The sequence below is a fragment of the Callithrix jacchus genome, chromosome X (genome assembly GCF_049354715.1).
Source record: "Callithrix jacchus isolate 240 chromosome X, calJac240_pri, whole genome shotgun sequence".
Lineage (NCBI taxonomy): Eukaryota > Metazoa > Chordata > Mammalia > Primates > Cebidae > Callithrix > Callithrix jacchus.
The window spans coordinates 107,271,661-107,297,041 of record NC_133524.1 but is presented as its reverse complement, the minus strand read 5'-3'; the positions used below and the strand labels follow the sequence as shown (position 1 = coordinate 107,297,041).

At 39.6% G+C, this 25,381-nt stretch overlaps 1 non-coding gene across 1 annotated transcript; it reads left to right on the top strand.

Moving 5' to 3' along the window:
* Positions 1 to 597: 597 nt before the first annotated feature.
* LOC118150724 (U6 spliceosomal RNA) lies at positions 598 to 704 on the top strand. The gene has a single exon (XR_004738877.1). It is a non-coding gene; the product is annotated as a U6 spliceosomal RNA (small nuclear RNA).
* Positions 705 to 25,381: the final 24,677 nt, after the last annotated feature.

Here is a 25,381-nt window from a genome sequence, read left to right as displayed (position 1 = left end):
AACGTAGGACTTAGAGAGATCTGAATCCAAAACCCAGCTCTTCAACATTAGGTAAGTCACTTAATCTATGTAAACATTTGATTCCTAATCTCTAAAACAGAGATCACAATAGTACTAATCTCAAAGGATTATTATGAAGATTTAAATGAAACAATTAGTGTCAAGTGTTTATCCTCGTACTTAGAGCATAGGATTAATGGTATTATTTTACTTGGTACTATATAACCTAGAAGGTCTCCTGCAGGATCTAGAAGGTTGGGTCTGCCTCCATATATTCCCCTTACTCAAGTTTTTCTGAGATAGTGTTGAATTTCTTCTTCCAGACAGTTGGAACTCTACAACATTGGATTTAGACTGGAATATACTGTCACTGAAACCTGCATTGGTGAAGCAATAGGGCAGAGCTGGACTGCCGCCTGCAGAGGGTAGAACAGAGGTGGGCAATCCAAGAGGCAAAATTCTGGGGAGAAATTGAAACCAAAGCAAAGTAAACAATTAAATCTAAATATCAGTCCAAATGGGCTAGGTAGAGCAAGAGAATTTATAACCCAGACAACAGAGCAAAAAGTGGGAAAATTACTTAAAAACTAGAAAGGGGTGCTCACTTCGGCAGCACATATACTAAAATTGGAATGATACAGAGAAGATTAGCATGACCCCCGCGCAAGGATGACACGCAAATTCGTGAAGCGTTCCATATTTTTAAATCAACGCAAAGAAACTAAGAACCTTGAAAAAAGATTTGAGGAAATGATAACAAGAATGGATACCTTAGAGAGGAATTTGAATGAATTAAAGGAGCTGAAAAACACAATACGAGAACTTCGCAAAACATGCACAAGTTTCAATAGCCGAATTGACCAAGCAGAAGAAAGAATATCAGAAGTCGAGGATCAACTCAATGAAATAAAACGAGAAACCAAGATCAGAGAAAAAAGCACAAAAAGGAATGAACAAAGTCTCCAAGAAATGTGGGACTATGTGAAGAGACCTAACCTACGTTTGATAGGCGTACCAGAATGTGATGAAGAGAATGAATCCAAGCTGGAAAATACTCTTCAGGACATCATCCAGGAAAATTTCCCCCACCTAGCAAGACAGGCCAACACTCTATTGCAGGAAATACAGAGAACACCACAGAGATATTCCGCAAGAAGAGCAACCCCAAGGCACATAATCGTCAGATTCAACAAGGTTGAAATAAAGGAGAAAATACTAAGGGCAGCCAGAGAGAAAGGTCGGGTCACCCACAAATGGAAGCCCATCAGACTCACAGCAGATTTCTCAGCAGAAACTCTACAAGCCAGAAGAGAGTGGGGGCCAATATTCAACATCCTTAAAGAAAAGAACTTTCAACCCAGAATTTCATATCCAGCCAAACTGAGCTTCAGAAGTGAAGGAAAAATAAAATCCTTTGCGAACAAGCAAGTACTCAGAGATTTTGTCACCACCAGGCCTGCTTTACAAGAGCTCCTAAAAGAGGCACTACACATAGAAAGGAACAACCAGTACCAGCCATTCCAAAATCACACTAAATGCTAAAGAGCATCAACATAATGAAGAATCTACAACAACTAATGGGCAAAACAGCCAGCTAGCATCAAAATGGCAGTGTCAAATTCACACATAACAATATTAACCCTAAATGTAAATGGACTAAATGCACCAATCAAGAGACACAGACTGGCAAATTGGATAAAAAGCCAAAACCCAGCAGTGTGCTGTATCCAGGAAACCCATCTCACATGCAAGGATACACAAAGGCTCAAAATAAAGGGATGGAGGAAGATTTACCAAGCAAATGGAGAGCAAAAGAAAGCAGGAGTTGCAATCCTCATCTCTGATAAAATAGACTTTAAAGCAACAAAGATCAAAAGAGACAAAGAAGGCCATTACATAATGGTTAAAGGATCGATACAACAAGAAGAGCTAACGATCCTAAACATATATGGACCCAATACAGGAGGACCCAGATACATAAGGCAAGTTCTTAATGACTTACAAAGAGACTTAGACTCCCACACAATAATAGTGGGAGACTTTAACACTCCACTGTCAATATTAGACAGATCAACCAGACAGAAAATCAACAAGGATATCCAGGGCTTGAACTCAGACCTGGAGCAAGCAAACCTGATAGACATTTACAGAACTCTCCACCCCAAATCCACAGAATATACATTCTTCTCAGCACCACATCATACCTACTCTAAAATTGACCACATAATTGGAAGTAAAGCACTGCTCAGCAAATGCAAAACAACTGAAATCATAACAAACAGCCTCTCAGACCATAGTGCAATCAAGTTAGAACTCAGAATTCAGAAACCGACCCAGAACCGCACAGCTTCATGGAAACTGAACAACTGGCTCCTGAATGTTGACTGGATAAACAACGAAATGAAGGCAGAAATAAAGAAGTTCTTCGAAACCAATGAGAACGAAGACACAACATGCCAGAATCTCTGGGACACATTTAAAGCAGTCTCTAGAGGAAAGTATATAGCAATAAGTGCCCATATGAGAAGAATGGAGAGATCCAAAATTGACACCCTATCGTCAAAATTGAAAGAGCTAGAGGAGCAAGATCAAAAAAACTCAAAACCCAGCAGAAGACAAGAAATAACTAAAATCAGAGCTGAACTGAAGGAGATTGAGACACGAAAAACCCTCCAAAAAATCAATAAATCCAAGAGCTGGTTTTTTGAAAAAATCAACAAAATAGACAGACCGCTAGCCAGATTGATTAAAAAGAAAAGAGAGAACAACCAAATAGATGCAATAAAAAATGATAAAGGGGAAATCACCACAGATTCCACAGAAATTCAAACCATCATCAGAGAATATTACAAACAATTCTATGCATATAAACTAGTAAACCTGGAAGAAATGGATAAATTCCTGGACTCCTGTGTCCTCCCAAGCCTAAACCAGGAGGAAGCTGAAACTATGAATAGACCAATAACAAGGGCAGAAGTCGAGGCAGCAATTAAGAGCCTACCACACAAAAAAAGCCCAGGTCCAGACGGGTTCACAGCCGAATTCTACCAGACACACAAAGAGGAGCTGGTACCATTTCTTCTGAAACTATTCCAAATAATCCAAAAAGAAGGAATCCTACCCAAATCATTCTACGAGACCAATATCATCCTGATACCAAAACCCAGCAGAGACCCAACAAGAAAAGAAAACTTTAGGCCAATATCCATGATGAACATAGATGCAAAAATCTTCAATAAAATATTGGCAAGCCAATTGCAACAGCAAATCAAAAAACTTATTCATCGTGATCAAGTAGGATTCATCCCAGGGATGCAAGGCTGGTTCAACATACGCAAGTCTATCAACGTAATTCACCACATAAACAGAACCAAAAACAAAAACCACATGATTATCTCAATTGACGCAGAGAAGGCATTTGACAAAATTCAACAGCCCTTTATGCTAAAAACCCTCAATAAACTCGGAACGTATCTCAAAGTAATAAAAGCTATTTATGACAAACCAACAGCCAATATCATACTGAATGGGCAAAAACTGGAAGCATTCCCTTTGAAATCGGGCACTAGACAAGGATGCCCTCTGTCACCACTCCTATTCAATATAGTACTGGAAGTTCTAGCCACAGCAATCAGGCACGAAAAGGAAATAAAGGGTATTCAAATAGGAAAGGTGGAAGCCAAATTGTCTCTATTTGCAGACGACATGATAGTATACCTAGAAGACCCCATCGCCTCAGCCCAAAAAATCCTGAAACTGATAAGCAACTTCAGCAAAGTCTCAGGATATAAAATCAATGTGCAAAAATCACAAGCCTTCCTCTACACCAATAACAGACTTAAAGAGAGCCAAATCAAGAACAAACTGCCATTCACAATTGCTACAAAAAGAATAAAATACCTTGGAATACAACTCACAAGGAACGTAAGGGACCTCTTCAGGGAAAACTACAAACCACTGCTCAACGAAATCAGAGAGGACACAAACAGATGGAGAAACATTCCATGTTCTTGGTTAGGAAGAATCAATATCGTGAAAATGGCTATACTGCCCAAAGTAATTTACAGAATCAACGCTATCCCCATCAAGCTACCATTGACTTTCTTCACAGAACTGGAAAAAACCACCATGAACTTCATATGGAACCAAAAGAGAGCCCGCATAGCCAAGTCAATTCTAAGCAAAAAGAACACAGCGGGGGGCATCACACTACCGGATTTCAAACTATACTATAAGGCTACAGTAATCAAAACAGCATGGTACTGGTACCAAAACAGAGATATAGATCAATGGAACAGAACAGAGGCATCAGAGGCAACACAACATAGCTACAACCATACAATCTTTGATAAACCTGACAAAAACAAGCAATGGGGAAAGGATTCCCTGTTCAACAAATGGTGTTGGGAAAACTGGCTAGCCATGTGTAGAAAGCAGAAACTGGACCCCTTCCTGACACCTTACACCAAAATTAACTCCAGATGGATTAAAGACATAAACATAAGACCCAGCACCATAAAAACCCTAGAAGGAAATCTAGGCAAAACCATCCAGGACATAGGAGTAGGCAAGGACTTCATGAACAAAACACCAAAAGCATTGGCAATAAAAGCCAAAATAGACAAATGGGACCTAATGAAACTCCACAGATTCTGCACGGCAAAAGAAACAGTCTCTAGTGTGAATCGGCAACCAACAGAATGGGAAAAAATTTTTGCAGTTTACCCATCTGACAAAGGGCTGATATCCAGAATTTACAAAGAACTCAAACAGATTTACAGGAAAAAAACAAACAAGCCCATTCAAAAGTGGGCAAAGGATATGAACAGACACTTTAGAAAAGAAGACAGATATGAAGCCAACAATCATATGAAAAAATGCTCATCGTCACTGGTCATCAGAGAGATGCAAATCAAAACCACATTGAGATACCATCTCACGCCAGTTAGAATGGCGATCATTAAAAAATCTGGAGACAACAGATGCTGGAGAGGATGTGGAGAAAAAGGAACACTTTTACACTGTTGGTGGGAGTGTAAATTAGTCCAACCATTGTGGAAGACGGTGTGGCGATTCCTCAAGGCCTTAGAAATAGAAATCCCATTTGACCCAGCAATCCCATTACTGGGTATATATCCAAAGGACTATAAATCATTCTACTACAAGGACACATGCACACGAATGTTCATTGCAGCACTGTTTACAATAGCAAAGACCTGGAATCAACCCAAATGCCCATTGATGATAGACTGGATTGGGAAAATGTGGCACATATACACCATGGAATATTATGCAGCAATCAGAAATGATGAGTTTGTGTCGTTTGTAGGGACATGGATGAATCTGGAGAACATCATTCTCAGCAAACTGACACAAGAACAGAAAATGAAACACCGCATATTCTCACTCATAGGCGGGTGATGAAAAATGAGAACACATGGACACAGAGAGGGGAGTACTAAACACTGGGGTCTATAGGGGGGAAAGGGGAGGGCCAGTGGGAGGGGGAGGTAGGGAGGGATTGCCAGGGGAGAAATACCAAATGTGGGTGAAGGGCAGAAAGCAAACAAAACACACTGCCATGTGTGTACCTATGCAACTGTATTGCATGCTCTTCACATGTACCCCAAAACCTAAAATGCAATAAAAAAAAAAAACTAGAAAGGGTTTAGTTACAACTTTACTCCAATATATACAAATTGAGTTGCCTTGAGTTAGTTATTTAAACCTGGTTTGAATGCTGGCTCAGCCACTTCTTTAGCTGCCAGTTTAGATGAATTGCTAAACTTTTTGTTCCACAGTTTCCTCATCTATAAAAATGGAGATTAAAAAGAACCAATAGACGACAGGGTGCTTGTGAAAATTAAGTGTGGCAATCTCTATAAGATGCTTTGTATAGTGTCTAGCACACATTAAGTTCTCTATGAATGTTAGTCGTTTTTGTTAAAAATAAAATAGAGGAGGAGCCTAGGAGTATTCCTTGAGCTATGTAACATACACACAAATAAATTTTACAGGATGCCTTCAACCACAGCATAAGCAGAGACATTAGAAAGGGCATTGATTCAGCTTGTAAAGGCAGAGAATCCTCCTACCTGTCCTGAAGCCTGAAGTATAATCAATGACAGATGGAAATAGTTCAAAATGTAGGCTACTACATTCACAATGGAGAGGCTGAACTGCTCAGAGAAGATGACCCTCTTCAGCTTAGAAAGCTGAGCTACTGGATCTCTTAGCTGCTCTAGTCTATTGGAGTCTGTGACTACTAGTCCTGGGTACTTGATTCCCTTGAAGTAACATCTCTGCATTTTTAGGTTAGCCTTGGTGCCTAGCGACCTCTATGCCTACACAAACACAGGCAGGGATATTTCCCTCTCAGGGAAACAGGCACAGAAAATAACAGTGATGTAGCTATGGTCCTCAAGTTAGGTAGGCTTCTATAGTTATTTTTGATGGCATTGGTTTCAGTGCTGTTGGGTTATCTAGGCCCAAGAGGCAAGGATAAAAAGTGACTGCAGCTGCTAGGAGGATAAACTATGATGTGAACAAAATAAATCCTTTTTTCCCTCTTGATAATGTCAGCCTGGAGGTTAGTAAGTGTGGTGATATAGGGCGGAAAGTAGCAGGGATGCTCCATAAACATCATATATCAATAGACCACTCTGATTGACCTGGGGTTCCCAATCTGATCTGGCCAGTACTCTATCAGGCAACATAGATATATGTTGGGTGGCCATGTCTTGGTTCAAGAAAGCCACCTCTGGGCTTTTCAATGTCTGCCCAGAGGTAGTCCTGCCTCAAATGGCTCAGAAATGCCTGGACTTGGGGTTTATGTGAGGTCAGATCATGGGAATAAATTCGGATATACTCCAAGTAGATTACAGACCTATTGTCCACAAGGTCGTATAAGATCAGAGGTCAGCAAACTATGGCTCACAGACCCAAATCAAGCCATTGTCTGGTTTTGTTTGGCTCACAAGTTAAGAATGGCTTTAACTGATTAAATCTTTGCAACCAATTTAATGATAAGGAATACTAAGTTTGAAACCCAATTAAATGAAATGTTATTCCAAAAAAATCCACTTTTATCATTAATAGACTCATAGATTCTACTTGGTCATCATTCTTTTGGAAACTGTATTGATAAAAATATGCAGAAATTTGTTTTCTTTATTATTATATAGGCACCTGCATAATATCCTTGCATTTGTTCTTAGCCTGCAAAGCCTAAAATATTTACTATCTGGCCATTCATAGAAGAAACAGTTTGTTGACCTCTATTTCAGATAATAAGAGAAGTAATACTAGCTAACATCAATTAAGTGCTTGCTATATGCTTAGGTATTATTCTAGAAGTTCACATGATTATCATATTTATGCCTTACAATAATCGTATTTGTCATTATTACAATTATGGATATTTTATAGTTGTTAAAATGACAGCACAGAAAATTAAGTAGTCTCCCCAAGGATGCAAAGCTGGGAAGTGGTAGAGCCAGGATTTGAATCCACAGTCTACTCTGGAATCCATGCTGTCAACTACTGAGCTGTATGCATGAGGGATCAGGCATCACATAGACCCAAAAGCTGAACAGCACATTCAGATTGATCGAGGCCCATGTGGAAACTCAGCTTCCATTTTTTGCTCTCTCTGTCAAAGGTGTAGGCCTATCAGAAGTCAGTCCTGTGTTCTGAGAGGTCAGCAATCAAAGGAGTAAGCATATTGCAGCTACAGAAATCCCAGCAGGGATATAGCATCCTGTTTTGTTTTCCTCTGTTTATTTATTTATTTATTTGAGACAGAGTCTTGCCCTGTCGCCAGGTGACAGGCTGGAGTGCAGTGGCGTGATCTCGGCTCACTGCAACCTCTGCTTCCTGGGTTCAAGCAATGCTCCTGCCTCAGTCTCCCGAGTAGCCCTCGCAAAAAGTATCAGGGCTTTTGTGGGGGAGTTTGGGGTGTGGTGAATTCCTCCTAAGAATTAGCTTCTACAAATGTTCAGAAAGCCTAGATGTTGGGTTCTAATGGATACATGCTCGCAGAAAAATTAGCCTTGAGTACTGGAATGATCTAATGATCTCCAAACCACATTCATGAGAAGGCTGCAGCCATTCTTCCTCTATGCTCCAGAATAGCTCTTGGCCCAGGTGTCCAGGCAACAGATGAGTTAGGCCCTACAGGGTATAAACAGCCATGGCAGCATAATGCAGAGGTAAAACAGAGAATATGGATTTTCCAAGTAATAAGAGTGGGATAAGGAGTTGTGTGGCATGTAATTTTTCAATCAGAAGATGCCAAGGACCAAGAAGAATTCTCCTTGAGAAGCTAAATTAGGATAGAGTAAAACCTCTGGCCTAAGAAATTTGAGGTTGTCTTGGCCTATTCTTGTTATTAGAGATAACCCGATTAAATAGCAAGAAAGAGTTCGGGGGAATGAAGCTCTTATGGTGAAAGAAGACTTCTATAAGTCTTTTCCATAATGGGTTTTAATATTCATTAGTCAGAAATATACAACTTAAGGCTGCAAAGGCTACTACAGTAGAGCTTAGTAGCATATTCAAGGCCCTAAACACAACTAGCATGGCCTTCTGGCCTCACTTCCAAACCAGCTGTCTTCAGCATAGCCCTAGAGCCACACTTGGGTACTAGTAGGGAAAGGCCCAACTGTCCTGTGCCACTATTATGGACTTCAACTCTTGTCTTGCTTTCCTCAGGGCCACAACACAACCATAGTAACAATAATGACAGAAAACAACATAGCACTTAGTGTATCCCCTACACTGTTTTAAGTTGTGTGTGTTTATGTATGTGACATCACCACCTCACAAAACTGACTCATTGCCTCTTTGTCTCAAGGGCCCACCCGCAGCAGCCACCACTTTGCTGTTCATCCTGAAATCTGTCTTCACAGGCTCACTCGAGTACAGATTTGGAACAAGACGCACTGGTGTTTGAGTCCTGGCTTTACTGACTTTTGGCAACTTACTTAAACTCTCTATGCCTCAGTTTCTTCAGCTGTAAAATGGAGATAAGAATAGTTCTTACTTCTTAAGGTCATTGTAAAGACTAAAGTTAATCTATCTAAAGCGCACAAAACAGTGCCTAGTACATCATAAGTTCTCAACACATTCACTCTTGTTATTACAGTACATGAAATACTGTGTGTGTTTGCCAATTTTGCATTACTATGAAGAAATACCCAAGACTGGGTGATTTATAAAGAAAAGAGGTTTACTTTGGTTTGCAGTTCTGAAGGCTGTACAGCAGTATGATGCTGGTATCTGCTCCCTGGTAAGGGCCTTAGGAAGCTTCCAATCATGGCAGAGGACAAAGGAGGAGCTAGCCTATCACATGGTGAGACAGCAAACAAGACAGAGGGAGAAGAGGGTCCAGGCTCTTTTAAACAACCACCTCTCACATGAACTACTAGACTGAGAACTTACTCATTACTATGAGGATGGCACTAAGCCATTCATCAGGGATCTATCCCCATAACCCAAACATCTTCCACTAGGCCCCACCTCCAGCATTGGAGATCACATTTCAACACGAGATTTGGAGAGGACAAACATCCAAACTATATCACTGTTTTCAATATAAATACTGCTTTACTACTTGGATGTATTTCTTACTTGACTGTAAATAGTGGTGTGCTGGTAAATGCTTATAATCAGCTTCCCTGGGAAAGGGAAAAAAAGCCCTGATTTGCAGTGTTTAGTGATTTATGTGGAATAAACATTCCTGTCATGGCAAATTTCAGGTTATCAGCATGGCATCACTGAAGCAGAGATGGGAAGGAATGCTACTGCAAGTAATTTGAAGGTGCAACCCTGGTTTCAGCACTGAAAGCTTTAGCACTCAAAGTGCCGCATTTCAAGCAAACTGGGTTAGTTGGTCACCCTAGGCCAATTCTAGTTATTCAAGTAGTAGATCCAGTCCACAGCACAGTGACTGGAATAGAGTAGCTGTTCAAGAAATGTTCATGAATTGGATGATTAATAGGCATTTTAGAAGATACAGAAAAATAATGAGTCCTGCTCTGGCTCACTTCCACTGGCCCAGGATATAGATTAGGGCTTCAGACATGAGCTGTACTGCTTAATAGCTGTGTAAATGACAAGACTGCTCTGAGCCACAGTTTCCTTACCTATAATATCAGCATGGAAATACTCACCTTTTAGGGATACTGGAAGGGTTAAATGAGGTTAGGAGTGGGAAAGTGCCAAGGACATTTCCTGATTCACAGTAATTGCACAGTAAATCCAAATTAACAAACAGCTCCCACTCAGGCTTTATAGCTGGTGATTTATTTGATTTTTCTGGTTTCTTTTGACCCACTGTATTTGAATTAAAAAAAATACAACAACACAGAGTAGGGTCAGGGACTGGAGTCAGGCAGCAAGCTGAAAGGCCTGTGATGGCATTTGCTGTGGGAGTCCAAACCTCACATGGGTTTGGCAGAGTGGGCAATATCTAGAATCATCTGAGAGACCTCCCAAGCTCCAGGGGCATTTGTGGACACACACAACTCCCATCTCCCAATGGCTGCCAACTTTATTTGGGGAAAAAGTCTTAAAGGGCAACACCTTAAATTTTATAAACCTGTGTCTTACATTAAAAAATTAAAAACTGAAAAAAGAGTAAGGGCTTGTGGGAATAAACCATGGGATCCGGGAATGCAGAGGAGAGAGAAATCGAAAGGGAAAATGAAAAGTAGCCAAAGACACACTTCTCACCTAACTCTCAGTTTCGCTGAAAGCTAGTCCTGTTGATATAAATAGAGAGCTCTCATTTTTCAGTAAGAAATACTTTTCTGAAGAGCAAAAGGGAAAAAATCCTCAACTCTCCAGAGTTAGCAGACTGTGCTGCTGAAATAAGATCCAACATGTGACTCAGATCCAACCTAGGAGAACATCTGGAAATCAGTTTGCGACCCTTTCTTTGCTAGAGTAAATGCCTATCTAGTGAGGAACCTCCTGCCTGGAAGAAGAATGAGGTTTCTGCCAAGCCAAGTGACAATCGCATCTCTCCTAGTGCTGAAGGAAGGCTGCTATTGAATCTTCCTCGCCCCATCACCTGCCATATGGCATGTGTTAACTGAAGTGAGAGAAAGTCCTGTTTGAGGCTGTGACACAGAGTTCTCCCTAGCCTCTACCTGTCAGTTCCTGGGTTCTCCTGGGATGAAAGTATACCATCCATTGTAAATGTGGCAATGCCTTATTATGTGATGTTTGAAGAAATTGCAGAGAAATGAAAACAGCTAGCATTTAGCAAGTGCTTACTCTATGTCAGTCACTTGATATGTTGTAATTTTTCATCCTCACAACAACCCTGGGAAACTTTATCCCCACTGCGCAGAGGAGGAAAATGAGGTTCAGTGGATGATAAAGTAATGAGCCCAAGCTTATACAGATAGAAAGCAGGCAGTGGATGTGAGGTTTGAACACTGACCAGTAATACTGTCGAGTCTAGCCATGTTATTTTTATGTCATTCCTCCCCACCATATTAACATAGGGAGCACTTCTCTATGTGCTTTCTAAAGCCTGGCCCTAACCTTCATATCTGATGCTAACATTGTACCCTCCTGGGCACAGAAGAAAACATAACATTCTTAAGCTTCTTTCTGAAGTATCTTAAATGGTTAAAAATAAGGCTGGGAAAGTCCCAGCATCCGAACTTTTGGCTACAGGCTAGCCAGGGCCAACACAGATAGATGTGCATTTCTTACATTCCACAAATGCACCCAGCCAAGTTGGAACAGGGAACACATTGGAATAACAACAGAACCTTTGTTACCCTTGACAGGTTAATAGAAAAAGGCCACTTTGTAGTTTGCCCACCTAGAAGGGAGTATTTTTGTCATACGCAAAAGATGTTCTGTGGACCAGCTTGAAAACATAAGCAACTTATTGACATGCTAATATTCACTGTGTCAAAACAACGTGCTAGTGGTGGAAAGGCTGCCATTGAGAACCATAAGTATGCACCCCAACCTTCCTCTGCACAGCAGCCTCATGATCTTCCTAGCACTGACCCTGAACAATGTGATCATCTATCTCCAGGCAGGGTGTCCACCAGCACATATGGCATCATTGGCTGAATTACAAAAGGCACCCCCGACACAGCAATCCAAAAAAAAAGGCAGACCCGTTGGGAAGACAAACTAGGGGAAACACACCCCTTTTTCAGGGTTCATGCAGTGAGCCAGAACACAGCTTGGAAAATGAGGGTGAAGAATGGATTTCAGCTCTCACTTGCCCTCACAACAGGTACTCTGAGGAGAAGACAACCTATTTAATCTTCTGCAAACTCTGCTCCAGGCCCATCTCTCCCAATCCACATGAGTCTCTTCTCTTTTTGACTTCCAAGAACAACTAATGTATTTGAGATTTAGAAAAAGAGATTATTTTGAAATCTGCCCTGGATTACTCCCCAGTTAAACAATAAGGCTTTTGAGAGCAGGATTGATCAGGTGTCTATTTCAGTATTCCTCACAGCAACTGGTGCTGATCTGGGTGTCTAGGACCCAGTCAATAGTTACTGAGGAACAATGATTTGTGGTCTTGCAGTGGGGGATGAAAGAATTATTTGTGCTTAGAAAAGGTGCTGCATTCACATTCAGAAACATCCTGCTCATACCTTATTCACCTCACCTTGCTGTCTAGCCTCTTTATATAGCCTACATCTCCTTACTACATAGGGAACAAAATAATCCTCATTTAATGGCAAATTCTCCCTGGGAACCACACAGGCTACAATTTGGGCCAGCTCTTACAAAGTCATCTTTACTCTCTTTTGTTATTGTCTTTGGAGCCCAGGGATGAGTGACTGGCATTTTGCTGATATCCAAAGAAGCACCAGACTTCCAGGGCCTATGTAACTCAACCACTTCTGCATGTGCTCACCGTAGTAGGAAACACAGGCTGCTGTCTATAAAACAGGAAAATACCATAGAGAAATGAATACTCCTGAGAATAGCAAGGTTCATATCTTGAAACAACATTCTCAAGCTCTGAGGAAATCTATATTAATCAGTTGAAATGGAAGGCCATTTTATTTCACAGTCAGACTGTAGTCAATAGCTGGAAGGATTTTCAAACAATGAATTTTAAACACTGAATTAAGTACCCAAGTGCTAACAGATAATGGGATATATTGTTCCGTGGAGGACAAAGGACCATATAGTGTTCTTGGGTGTTTAAATAACTATTGAGGAAAGAAGAAAGCCCTAATCACCTCTACTCTTAATCTAGGTTGAGATTCCTTCTTCCTTGGAATTTTTTTAAATTGTGATAAAATACATATTATGAAAAATATACTATCTTAAGCATTTTTAGTGTACAGTTCAATAGTACTAAGTACATTCGCATTGTTGTGCAACCAACTTCTAGAACTCTTTTCATCTTACAAAATAGATATTCTGTACACATTAAACAACTCCCCATTCTCCCCTCCTCCTGGTCCCTGGCAACATCATCCTACTTCCTATCTCTATGAATTTGACTACTCTAAGTACCTTGTATAAGAGTACTTTCTTGGGTTTTTTATACACACAATAGAGACTGCTTCTTACTTTCTAGATGTAACACCCAAATTTGAGTCATATAGTCTCCTTTTGGCCTGCCCCTTACCGCTAACAAATTTTGCATGTAAGCCGCCCTTCTTCTTCTCCTTCTCCTTTCTTCTTCCTTTGTTATTATACTGTAAGTTCTGTGATACATGTGAAGAACATGCAGGTTTTTTACGTAGGTATATATGTACCATGGTGACTTGCTGCACCCATCAACCCATTATCTACATTAGGTATTTCTCCTAATGCTATCCCTCCTCTAGTCCCCCACCCCTCAACAGGCCCTGGTATGTGATGTTCCCCTCTTTGTGTCCATGTGTTCTCATTGTTCAACTCCTATTTATGAGTGATAACATGTGGTGTTTGGTTTTCTGTTTTTGTTTCAGTTTGCTGAGAATGAGGGTTTCCAAATTTGTCCATGTTCCTGCAAATGACATGAACTCATCATTTTTTTGTGGCTGCATAGTATTCCATGGTATATATGTGCCACTTTTCTTTATCTAATCTATCATTGATGGTAAATTGTGTTGGTTCTAAGTCTTTGCTATTGTGAATAATGCTACAATAAATATACGTGTGCATTTGTCTTCATGGTAGAATGATTTATAATCCTTTGGGTATATACCCAGTAATGCGATTGCTGGGACAAATGGTATTTCTGGTTCTAGATCCTTGAGGAATGGCCACACTGTCTTCCACAGTGGTTGAACTAATTTACACTCCCACCAACAGTGTAAAAGTGTTCCTATTTCTCCACATCCTCTCCAACATCTGTTGTTTCCTGACTTTTTTTTTAATGATCTCAATTCTAACTGGCGTGAGATGGTATCTCATTGTGGTTTTGATTTGCATTTCTCTATTGACCAGTGATGATGAGCTTTTTTTCATGTGTTTTTTGGCTGCATAAATGTCTTCTTTTCAGAAATGTCTGTTCATAACCTTTTCCCACTTATTGATGGGTTCTTTGCTTTTTTCTTGTAAATTTGTTTAAGTTCTTTGTAGATTCTGGATATTAGCCATTTGTCAGATAGATAGATTGCAAATTTTTTCTCCCACTCTGTAGGTTGCCTGTTTACTCTGATGATAGTTTATTTTGCTGTGCAGAAGCTCATGAATTGTTTGCCCATGTCTATGTCCTGAATGGTATTGTCTGGGTTTTCTTCCAGAGTTTTTATGGTTTTAGGTCTTATATTTAAGTCTCTAATCTATCTTGAGTTAATCTCTGTATAAAGTTTAAGGAAGGGGTCCAGTTTCAGTTTTCTGCATATGGCTAGTCAGTTTTCCAACACCATTTATTAAATTGTGAATCCTTTCCCATCGCTTGTTTTTGTCAGTTTTGTCAAAGATCAGATGGTTATAGAGATGTGGTATTATTTCTGAGGACTCTGTTCTGTTTCATCGGTCTATATATCTGTTTCATTGGGTACCACTACCATGCTGTTTAGTTACTGTACCCTTGTAATATATTTTAAAGTTAGGTAGCATGATGCCTCCAGCTTTGCTCTTTTACTTATGATTGTCTTGGCTATACAGGCTCTTTTTTGGTTCCATATGAAATGTAAAGTACTTTGTTCTAATTCTGTGAAGATAGTCAATGGCAACTTGATGGGAATAGCATTGAATCTATAAATTACTTTGGGCAGTACGGCCATTTTCACAATATTGATTCTTCCTATCTATGAGCATGGAATGTTTTTCCATTTGTTTGTGTCTCCTCTTATTTCTTTGAGCAGTGGTTTGTAGTTATCCTTGAAGAGATTCTTCACATCCCCTGTAATTTGTGTTCTTAGGTATTTTATTCTCTTTGTAGCCATTGTAAATGGGTGTTCACTCATGATTTGGCTCTCTATTTTTGGTGTATAAAAATGCTTGTGATGTTTGCATGTTTATTTTGTACCCTGAGATATTGCTGAAGTTGCTTATCAGCTTATGAAGATTTTGGGCTGAGATGATGGAGTTTCATAAATATACAATCATGTCATCTGCAAACAGAGACAACTTGACTTCCTTTTTTCCTAATTGAATACCGTTCATTTCTTTCTCTTGCCTGATTGCCCTAGCCAGAACTTCCAATACTATGCCGCATAGGAGTGGTGAGAGAGGGCATCCTTGTCTTGTGCTGGTTTTCAAAGGGAAAACTTCCAGCTTTTGCCCATTCAGTATGATATTGGCTGCAGTTTGCCATAAATCACTCTTTTTATTTTGAGATACGTTTCATCGATACCTAGTCTATTGAGAGTTTTTAGCATCAAGAAGTGCTGGATTTTATCAAAGGCCTTTTTTGATTCTATTGAGATAATCATGCGTTTTTTGTCATTGGTTCTGTTTATGTGATGGATTACATTTATTGATTTGAGTATGTTGAACCAGCCTTGCATCCCAGGGATGCAGCTGACTTGATTGTGGTGGATAAGCCTTTTGATGTGCTGCTTGATTTGGTTTGCCAGTATTTTATTGAGGATTTTCGCATCAATGTTCATCTAAGATATTGGCCTGAAATTTTCATTTCTCGTTGTGTCTCTGCCAGGTTTTGGTATCAGGATGATGTGGGCCTCATAAAATGAGTTAGGGAGAGCTCCCCCTTTTTCTACTGCTTGGAATAGTTTCAGAGGGAATGGTACCAGCTCCTTTTTGTACCTCTGGTAGAATTCAGCTGTGAATCCGTCTGGTCCCGGACTTTTTTTGGTTGGTAAGCTATTAATTACTGCCTCAATTTCAGAACCTGTTATTGGTCTATTCAGGGATTTGGCTTCTTCCAGATTTAGTCTTAGGAGGGTGTATGTGTCCAGGAATTTAAACATTTCTTCTAGATTTTCTAATTTATTTGCATAGAGGTGTTTATAGTATTCTCTGATGGTAGTTTGTAAGCAGAGTTTACAATCCTAGTCTCTGATAAAACAGACTTTAAACCAACAAATATCAAAAAAGGCAAAAAAGGGCATTACATAATAGTAAAGGAATCAATGCAACAAGAAGAGCTAACTTTCCTAAATATATATGCACTTAATACAGGAGTACCCAGATTCATAAAGCAAGTTCTTAGAGACCCACAAAGAGACTTAGACTCCTACACAATAATAGTGGAAGACTTTGACACTCCACTGTCAATATTAGACAGATCAATGAGACAGAAAATTAACAAGGATTTTCAGTACTTGAACCCAGCTCTGGGTCAAGCAGACCTGATAAACATCTACAGAACTCTCCATTCCAAAACAACAGAATATACATTCTTCTCAGCACCATATCACGCTTATTCTAAAATTGACTGCATCATTGGAAGTAAAACACTCCTTAGCAAATGCAAAAGAATGAAAATTATAACTTTGGGTGATTCTTGGGTCTCTGTTCTAACTATATACAGTGTTTCTGAGGAATTTCATTCACTTTCATTAGATTTATATGTTAAAGACCCCAAAATGCATACTTTCTAGCTGAGGTCACTCTCCTATATTCTACACAAGTATATTCAACTGTCTACTTGACATCTACACTGCTTGGATGTCTCCTAAGAGCTTTAACTCAGCATGTCCAAAACGAAACTTGCCATCCCTATAATCTGCTCTTGCTTCAGTGTTTGCTAGGTTAGTGAATGTCTACTACCATTCACTCAACTGCCTAAGCAAAAACTTAGGACCATCCTTGATTCTTACCTGTCTAACACCCCTACCATCTACTTAATCATCAATGCCTATAGATCTTCTATCTTCTAAATCTCATGCCTACCTGATCATTAGAGAATGGTGACACAAAGGAAAGTATAATCCACTCTGCATAGGAAGTAGGCATAAAGAGTCTCATAGAGAAGATGCTTCTGCCAAGAATTGAAGAATAAGAACACGTTAGGCAAACAGGTGACCACATCATTCCAGGCAAGCAAAGCAACTTTTGTAAAGGTACATAGAGAGGAAGCACAATTTGGGTGGTGGAGGGACATGAAAAAGTTCAGTGTTACTGGAGCATAGAGCTAAATTTATGAAATATAAAGAAAAAGGTGACAATGGACAGGTCATGGAAGGTTTTGTACACTATGTGCTGGAGTCACATTTTGCAAAGGAGTAATAATTAAAAGTTGTATATAGCCATAGTTCACATTGTGACTCCAGATTTCTGGAAGCTGTGTGCAGTGTGAGTAGAAAGGGTGCACCATGATGTTAACACTCAATAAATAAAGACATCTTGCATGCCTGCATTTTTCACTGCCCATATTGTAAATGGCTAATCCATGACCTGTCTTAATGTTTCACTTCCGAACTTGTTCCTCATTTCCTTGGCTCCAAACTCCTTGTATTATCTTCTATTTAGAACATTCCACCTTGTCCTTAAGCCTGATGGCTGGTATTATCCCTTAGGCACTTGCTTAAACTTCCTGAGCAGGATTAGAACTTGCACTTGTTGAAACCACCCCCAACCAAATACGCACACAGGAATTTTGGGATAATCTGACTGAGGTGCCCACCAAGTGGTTGATAACTACAAACACCAAGTCCAAAGGATCAAAGTTAGGATTGAAGCAGGTATACAGAGCAAGGGTTTTATAATTAGATTGAGATGAGATTAAGAAAAAAACGTTGGTTGAAACATGATCAGAGGTGAAGGATAGTGATTAATGATTGCTGCAGTTTTTGGTAATTGAGCCTTGATTTTATAGTGTGGCTGGCAATTTGAATGCGAGTGAGTTGGGTTAGTTGAAAAGTCAGAGCCAAGGTAATTAAATTCTTCTCACCCTTCCCTACAGCCAAACCCCCTTGCCAATAAGGGTGAGGGCTTCCTTGTGTGTGCCTTGCAGAAGGTGAGTACCTACAGTATTTCTCCTGTCCCCTGTTTGTCTCTTATCTTCTTTCTGCACAACCCTTTAAACCAGCCTAACTCATCCATTCACTGTCTTCCCACTTGTACATAAAGGCAAGCCACAAACTCCTGCTAGTCTACGTAGAAATCACTCTTTAATCCTACTTACTCATCTTGGAGCTTGTTCTTGTTCTAATCCCATCAACACTCAGTTCTGAACTTTTGTTGTAACTACTGTCTTGATTTCTGCTCAGCACTGGGCCTGGTCTCTCTGGCATTAAAACTTCAACTCTTCCCAGTGGATGTTGGCTTATCTGCCCCTCCAGTTCTTGGGACTAGATTAGCTATGATATGAACATTCCTCTTTCACTTTAGTCCTGCACTATCAAACCCAATCCTGGCCAAATGAATGAGTAGCATCTTAGCTGGACCAGGCACAGATTATCTCCCCATTCCACCTCCCAAAAAAGAAGGATTTGAGTAAAAATGCTTCCTTGAAGACCCAGTTTTACAGCTTGTGGGATCAATAAGATTCTATTATTTTGAGATATCAGGACTATGGATGTGTGTGGCGGGGGATGTTGCGGGGAGGAAGGGAAGCTTCACAAGCAAGAAATATAAGGGAAATGTAGAAAGTAGAGTGAGTGTGCAAAAACTGAAAGAGACCAAATGCCACAATAATATGGTCTGGTTCTGTATCTCCACCCAAATCTCATCTTGAATGTAATTTGAATTGTAATCCCCATGTGTTGGGGGAGAGACTTCTTGGAAGGTGATTATGGGGGTGGTTCTCCCATGCTGTTCTCATGATAGTGAGTTTTCATGAGATTTGATGGTTTTATAAGAAGCTTTTCCTTGCTGCACTTCTCTTTCCTGATGCCATGTGAAGGACATATCTGCTTCCCCTCCTGCCATGATTGTAATCTTCCTGAGGCCTCACCAGCCATGTGGAACTGTGAGCCAATTAAACCTCTTTCCTTTATAAATTGCCCAGTTTGAGGCAGTTCTCTATAATAGCATAAGAATGGACTGGTACTATTGTGGAAATTCGAGCCAAGAAGAACAGAGAGACCAAGAGACACAATAGAATCTCTTTATTGGAGCTTTGGCTGACAGTGTCCTTACTGCCCATAATGGCTGCCAGCCCTGAACAGAGAGAATGTATTGCTTTTATACAATTTGAGGCAGGAAAACAAGGCAGGAAACACGTTTTGGAAAGACAGTGAATCAAGTTTTACAACCTTAGGCTTCATGGTTATTTGACTTTAAAACCTTGCAGCTGAGGTAGGAGTTTATAAGTTTGAGGTGGACACCCAAGAAGACCAGAAAAACAGGAACTGCAGAAGTACATTCAGGCTGCATGCCTAAAGATATGCTCTGGTGATCTTATCTAAGTAGAGGGGGGTTATGCTAGGTCTGCTTTACCTCTGCTTTCTCGAAATACACGTTTTATGATTAACCTTGAATGTGGGCTGTGAAATAAGTTTGCTGCTGCAGTTAGTTGGGCTAAGCTGGGACGGGTTACTTATTTTTGCTTACTATGATTTTTCTGTAGCCTAGTTCTAAAGTTTATTATTTATTCTAAATTAATATCTATTCTAATTTTCATTTTTCTCCTCAGTACAGTAAATTGGTACTGCAGAGTGGGGTGCTGCTACAAAGATACCTGGAAATCTGGAAGTGACTTCAGAACTGGGTAACAGGCAGAGGTTAGAACAGTTTGGAGGACTCAGAAGACAGGAAGATGTGGGAAAATTTGGAACTTCCTAGCAATTTTTTGAACAGTTCTGATCCAGAATGCTGATAGTAATATGGACAATGAAGTCCAGGCTGAGGTAGATCAGATGGAGATGAGGAACTTGTTGGGAACTGAAATAAAGGTGACTCTTGCTACACTTAAGCAAACAAAATGGCAGTATTTTACCCCTGCCCCAGAGATCTGCAGAACTATTAACTTGAGAGAGATGATTTAGGGTATCTGGTGGAAGAAATGTCTAAGCAGCAAAGCATTCAAGAAGTGACTAGTTTTATGCATTCTGAAAGATATGGTTTGGAATTGGAACTTATTTTTAAAAGGAACACAGAGCATAAAAGTTGAGAAAATTTGTAGCCTGACAATGTGATGGAAAACAAAAACCCATTTTCTGAGGAGAAATTAAAGCCAGCTGCAGAAATTTGCATGAGAAATGAAGACTCAAATGTTAACCACCAAGACAATGGGGAAAATGTCTCCAGGACATGTCAGAGGTCTTCATGGAAGGACTCCCATAATAGGCCTGGAGACCTAGGAGGAAAAAATGGTTTCATGGGTGGGGCCCAGGGCCTTGCTTCTTTGTGTCCTGCATTCCAGCCATGGCTAAAAGGGGCCAACATACAGCTCAGGCTATTACTTCAGAGGGTGGAAGCCCCAAGCCTTGGCAGCTTACACATGGTGTTGGGCCTGTGGGTGCACAGAAGTCAAGAATTGAGGCTGGGTGTGGTGGCTCATACCTGTAATCCCTGCACTTTGGGAGGCTGAGGCAGGTGGACTGCCTAGGTCAGGAGTTCACAACCAGCCTGGCCAACATGATGAAACCCTGTCTCTACTAAAAATACAAAAAATTAGCCAGGGATTGTGGTAGATGCCTGTAATCCCAACTACTAAGGAGGCTGAGGCAGGAGAATTGCTTGAACCTGAAAGGTAGAGGTTGCAGTGAGCCAAGATCACACCATTGCACTCCAGCCTCGGCAACAAGAGTGAAACTCTGTCTCAAAAAAAAAAAATAGAGGTTTGGGAACCTCTGCCTAGATTTCAGAGGATGTATGGAAATGCCTGGATGTTCAGACAGATGTTTGCTGCAAGCCCTCATGAAGAACCTCTACAAGGGCAGTGCAGAAGGGAAATGTGGGGTTGGAATCCTCACACTGAGTTCCCACTGGGCACTGCCTAGTGGAGCTGTGAGAAGAGGGTCACTATCCTCTTGACCCCATTATGGTAGATCCACCCACAACTTGCACTGTGTGCCTGGAAAAGCCAAAGACACTCAATTCCAGTCCACAAAGGCAGCCAGGAGGGGAGCTGCATCCTGCAAAGCCACAGTATTGGAGTTACACAAGGCTATGGGAGCCCACATCTTGTATCAGTATGACCTGGATGTGAGACATGAAATGGAAGGAGATTATTTTAGGGTTTTAAGATTTAATTACTGCTTCATTGGATTTCAGACTTTCATGGGGCTTGTAGCTGCTTTGTTTTGGCCAATTTATCCCATTTGGAAAACATGTGTTTACCCCATGCCTATACCCTCATTGTATCTAGGAAGTAACTAATTTGCTTTTGATTTTACATGCTCACAGGTGGAAGGAACTTGCCTTGTCTCAGATGAAACTTTGGACTTGGACCTTTGGGTTAATGTTGGAATGAGTTAAGATTTTGAGGGATTATTTGGAAGGCATGGTTGTGCTTGGAAATGTGAGGATGTGAGACTTGAGAGGGGCCAAGTGCAGAATTATATGGTTTGGCTGTGCCCCCATCCAAATCTCATCTTGAATTGATGTTCCCATAATCCTCACATGACACGGGAGGGACCTTGTGGGAGGTGATTAGATCATGGAGGTGGTTTCCCCATGCTCTTCTCATCATAGTGAATGAGTTCTCAAAAGATCTGATGGTTTTTTGTTTGTTTATTTTGTTTTGTTTTAGAAAGAATTTTGCTCTTTCACCCAGGCTGGAGTGAAGTGGCATGATCTCAGCTCACTACAACCTCCGTCTCCTGGGTTCAAGTGTTTCTCCTGTCTCAGCCTCATGAGTAGCTGGGATTACAGGCACTCACCACCACACTCAGTTAATTTTTGTATTTTTAGTAGATACAGTGTTTTGCAATGTTGGCCAGGCTGATCTTGAACTCCTGACCTCAGGTGATCCATTTGCCTCAGCCTCCCAAAATGCTAGGATGACAGGCATGAGCCGCCATGTCTGGGCAATCTGATGGTTTTATAAGATGTTTTACCCCTCTTTGCTCCGCACTTCTGTCTCCTGCAGCCATGTGAAGAAGGATGTATTTACTTTCCCTTCCACTATGATTGTAAGTTTCCAGGGGCCTCCCCAGCCATGCAGAACTGTGAGTCAAACCTCTTTCCTTCATAAATTACCCAGTCTCATAAAGTTAGCTGGGTGTGGTTGTGGGCGCCTGTAATCTCAACTACTCAGGAGGCTGAGGCAGGAGAATGGCTCAGGTATTTCTTCATATTAGCATAAGAACAGACTAATACACAGGGTGTTGGTTAACTTAACAATATGGTATGCATATGCTATTGTTTATTTTGACACTTATTAGTAGACATTGTAGTTATTTCCCATTTGGGGCTCTTATAAATAAAGCTGCTATCAACATTCATGTACAAGTATTTGTATGGATATATCTTTTTTACTCTTCTTAGATAAATACTTATGAGTGAAATTGTGGTCAATTGGTATACATATGTTTAACTTTATTAAAAACTACCAAACTTCTTTATAAAGTGGCTGTACTATTTACATCCCTACCAGGAATGTATGAGAATTTCACTTGCTCTACATCCTCATCAACATTTGGTATTATCAGTCCTTTTAGTATCAAGCATTCTGGTGGGTGTAAAGTGACATCTCAATGTTGATTTAATTTGTGTGTCTCTTAGGACAAATAATTTTGAGCACTTTTTCATATGCTTAATTGCCAATTGTATTTTGTTAAAGTGTTTGTTAAACTCTTTGCTTACTTTTAAATTGGATTATTTGCCTTCTTATTTAAGTTGCAAATATTCTTTTTTTTTTTGAGATGGAGTTTCGCTCTTGTTACCGAGGCTGGAGTGCAATGGCGTGATCTCGGCTCACGGCAACCTCCGCCTCCTGGGTTCAGGCAATTCTCCTGCCTCAGCCTCCTGAGTAGCTGGGATTACAGGCATGCGCCACCATGCCCAGCTAATATTTTTGTATTTTTAGTAGAGATGGGGTTTCACCATGTTGACCAGGATGGTCTTGATCTCTTGACCTCATGATCCACCCGCCTCAGCCTCCAAAAGTGCTGGGATTACAGGCGTGAATATTCTTTTTATATTCAAAATAGCATTCCTTTGTCAGATATGCATATATATTGCAAATATTTCCCCCAGGATGCAGTTTGTCTTTCCATTTCCTTAACAGCATGTTTTGAAGAGCAAAGGTTTTTAATTTTATTGAAGCCCAATCTATTAATGTGCTATTTTATGATTACGCTTTTGATTTTATTGATTTTTAAAACTGAATTTCAGTTTTCAATTGCAATGTTTTCTTCTTTGTTCACCATTATTTCTTTTTTCTCATTACTTTTGTTTAATTTTCCCCATTTTTTAGTTTTGGTTTAAAAATTTGCTTTTCTTCCTAAATAGGCATTTAGAACTTTAAATTGTTCCCTTAAGTCCCACTTTAGTGGCACCCCACAGATTCTAATATGCTGTGTTTTCATTCTCTTTTTTCAATATTTATTTGTTTGTTGGTATTAATTAACAAAAACTGTATGCATTTATTTTGTTCAACATATATGTACATATTGTGGAATGGCTAAATCAAGCTATTTAACATATGCATTACCTCATGTATTTATCATATTTATCATTTTTTGTGATGAGAAAGCTTAAAATCGACTTTTTACAATTTTCAAATATACAATATATGTTATTGATTGTAATCACTATGATGTATAATAGATCTTATGAACGTATTCATCTCTTCTAACTAAAATTTTGTGTCCTTTGTCTGACATCTCCCAATCACCCCCCCTCTCAGCCCATGGCAACCACTGTTTTACTCTGTATTTATATTACACTTTTTTACACTTCACATGTAAGTGAGAACATGTGGTATCTGTGTTTTCATTTTCATTCAGTAAAACTAGTTTCTTATTTCCCTTTTGAATTCCTATTTTTTTAGCCATGCATAATTTTGAAGCATTTTATTTCATTTTCTTTGAGATTTTCCAGAGAACTTTCTGTTACTGATTTTTAATTAAATTTCATTTCCAATCTACTGGCACTTGCTTTTGGCCCAGAGAGGCTTTTTAAAAATAGAGTTCATATTATATATCTTTATCCGCCCTTTTACTTTTTTATGACAATATGATTAGGCTGAATTCTGTCATCTTGCTATTTGTTTTCTATTTGTCTCTTTTTTTTGTTCTTTTTTCTCCTTTATTTCTTTCTGATTTTGATTTAATTGTATAGTTTTCAGTGATTCTACTTTCCTTTGTTGACTCATTGGCTACAATTCTTTGTTTTGTTAACTTAATATTTGTTTTAGGACTTATAAAGTATTAGCTTATAATAGTATACATTCAAATGATACCACTTCACATATGATATAAGAACCTTACAATAGTATACTATCATTTTTCTCTGTTTTGCCTTCATGCAATTTTTATCACACACCTTACACATATGTTGTAAAAACCTATGTGTATACTTTAATATACCATTATTTTATATAAACATTATATTTTAAAGCAATTTAAATAATTTTAGGATATTCATATATTTACCCATCTGGTAACCATTTGTGGTGCTTCCCATTCCTTTCTGTGCATCTGTATTTCCATCTGGTTTCACCCATTTTTGAAAGATAATTTTGCTTGACGTAGAATTCTAGATAATTCTAAATAGACAGGTTTTATTCTTTCAGTGTTGTACAAATATTATTCTACGCTTCTCTCTGACATTGTTCCCAATGAGAAGTCTACCATCATTCTTATCCTGCTTCCTCGATACATTATGCATCTTTTACCTGCTTTTAAGATTTTCTCTTTGTCACTGGTAGTGAGAAAGTTAATTATGATATGTCCCAGTATCGTTTTTCTCTTGTCTCTTGTGCATGTGGTACCCTGTGCTGCTTTGGTTTGTAGTATAAAGTTTTTATAAAATTTGGGAAAGTTTTGGCCATGATTTCTTCAAATACTTTCCCTGCTCACCTTCCTTCTTTCTTCTTCCTCAGGGACTCCAATTACATATGATTTAAAATGTATGAAGTTGTCTG